The sequence below is a fragment of the Haliaeetus leucocephalus genome, unplaced genomic scaffold, assembly GCF_000737465.1.
Source record: "Haliaeetus leucocephalus isolate CR32 unplaced genomic scaffold, Haliaeetus_leucocephalus-4.0 Scaffold506, whole genome shotgun sequence".
NCBI classification, from domain to species: Eukaryota; Metazoa; Chordata; class Aves; order Accipitriformes; family Accipitridae; genus Haliaeetus; species Haliaeetus leucocephalus.
In genome coordinates, this window is record NW_010972942.1 from 2,213,343 (window position 1) to 2,216,094 (window position 2,752).

Sequence of the window (2,752 nt, forward strand, 5' to 3'; positions counted from 1 at the left end):
AAGGGGGAACCTCCCCGCGGCTTTTTCAAAAACCCCCCCCTGAAACCCCCCCCCCCCCCCCCCCCCCAAAACCTTGCCACACAAAGCCAATACATTCACACAGTGGGATACTGAGCTCTTCATTCTCCAAGAATCTATCATAGGCTGAACAAGCATTGCCTAATCTTCCTTCCTTCCTTTTCAGGTTAGAGGCTTCAGTTTTCAATCTTTCTTCTGTGCCATTTCCTCTTGGAGATCCCCTTGAGCAAGACTTTTTCAAAACATTTTGCTGAAGATGTGATTGCTTCTTCCTTAGTTCTTCCTTAAGTTTTCCATTTATTCATATCCTTCTCAATCCTTCAGCTGCTACCATCTGTCATGCGCTGCTTATGTCCACCTTTTCCTTAGCTGGATAATATCTTTTTTTCATAGATCCCATCTTGCATTTCTCACTAGGCCTTCTGAATGGCCCGCACTGGCAAAGTTTTCTCTATGTGGTTATGTTCCCTCTCTTTTCCTCCCTTCACAGACATTCCTCTGGTATAACTCACTCCAGATTTTCCTTAGGCTATTTTATAAGCTGCTGGCACTTGAGTATTCCTTTCTTTTCTATCATTCATATGAGTTCTACATCTTTTTAGTTACTTTTCACAAAACATCTGGCTTCTCTAAAATCTGCATGCTATAATGTCCTTAGATGATTAGCTGTTGTAGCACCACTATCCACAATACATTTATATTGTGAATATCCTGCACTTGAAGTAAAATGTTTGCATGATTTGCGAAGGCTTTGATTTTTAAACTTGTAAGAATCAAGCTGTGGTCCACTGTCTACCACTGCCGTTATCAGTATGCTATTTCTGGCAAAGACCTTGACTATGACATCGATTATGTGCTCATCAGCTGTGTCATATATTTCTGGATAGAAGAAATCATAACTTAGAGACAGCATATAACTTTTTTCCACATGCAATCACAGAACAGACGGCACCTCTGCAAATTGTGTGGTCCAAGCCCCTGCTCAAAGTGGGGTCAGCTAGAGCAGGTTGCCCAGGACCCCTGGGGTACACCCCAGCGACCGGCCTCCGGTTGGGGTTTGTGCCTCCCATCACAGCCCTCTGAGCCCAGGTTGTGACCAAGGGACAAATCTGCATCCATCAGTGCGAATACTTTTTGTAGTACATTAGTGTACATTGGATTCTGGTCTTTGCGCAGACTTTTTCAAGTTATACTTAGTAGCAAAATTTTATCCATTTGCTATTCATCTACTTTTTTGTAAATTTGGGGTTTTTTCCCCTGTAATTTCTATACTTCTATTTAGTGTTGTTTTCTTTTGTCATCATGGGCCCGTCTGACTATCGTAAGTGCTCTGCTAATGACACTGAGGGATCAGGGTCATTGTGGTGGACACTGGTAGCTGGTACCCCAGAGTGTCCTGACTGGCATGTGAGACATCCACGTACACTGATGGATAAAGCATGGGGCCTACAGGACACCCATGCCCTACTGGAGCAGGAGATGGGGTCAGACAGGAATCTCTAGGGCAGTATGTAGGCAACTGAATTGAGTCCCTATTACCGAACCCATGCTTTTCAACCCTTCCCACTAGCTGAAATGACTACAAATTTTTTTTTCCCCAAATAACTGTTTTTTCCCCACTCTGAAAGGTATTACTAGTCTATATTCAGCGCACCTAGATTTTCTTTGCAAAGTCTGGACTGTAACTGCAGATATCACAACCTGTCTGAAGTTTTTGCAGAAAATAATTTTAGTCTTGCAAATATAGCAGCTGTGGGGAGCTGGGTGCTCCTGATCCGAGCTTGTTTCCAGGCTGCAGGCAATTCTTTATCCTGCTTCTGGCAAAACAGTCTTCTTGCCTTTTGAAGCCTCTCCCTAAGCTTTCACTTTTGCTCTAGCTGTGTATGCTGTGTATCAATCTGTGGTTTGCTAATTTAAACTGCCGTTTGTTTATCTCCTTTGTCCTCCAGAATTTGCTGTTGGCCTTTTGCCAGGGTGCAGAACACACATGCCTATTTTGTGGTGGGAAGAATAAAATCCAAGTTTAAGTCAGGAGCTTTTTCTTTGTCTTGATTCTCTCCTTCCTACTGCTACCGATGACATAGATCTTCTGAAGCCACTGAACCAAGACGTAGCTCATCTGTTGTAAATGACCTGAAAGTGTTTGCCTCTTGTGTGTTTATATATATGTATGTTATAGAAGTGTTATATATATATACATGTATATGTTTTTGTCCCAAGTTCAGTCTTTGTAGGACTGCAGTATATTTGAGGGTGTGTCATGTCAGGATCTTCTCTCCCTACATCTGCGTGTGGGGTCTATCCTTTCTCCTCGCTATCTGCCATCTGAGAGGAGCTGGACCCTTCTGGCCTGGCCTACCCACCTCTCTCTCACACTGGGGAATGGGTGGGAGATGATGGCCAACTCCCAGCCTGACTGAGGAAAGGCACTAAAAGCCCTTGCTAGCCTGGTAAAGCAAAAGCAAACCAGCAAAGCGTGGTAAGCTGCGATGGCCTCTGGTCCCCCACTTCTTTGTATTGGCAGGTGTCAGCCCCAGAACAGAGCCCTGCCTGGGAGCAACAGAAAGGACCATACGGGAAGTTAGAGCAGCTTTTTGCTGTGAAACATCTTTGCTGAGGAAATAGAGCGTTGATAGGCTAACAAGAACGGCTTCAATAGGAATCAGTTAATGTAAGGCTGAAGCTAAAGCTGGGCTTTCAACATAACTGATCTAGAAGCTTTTAGCATATTTGT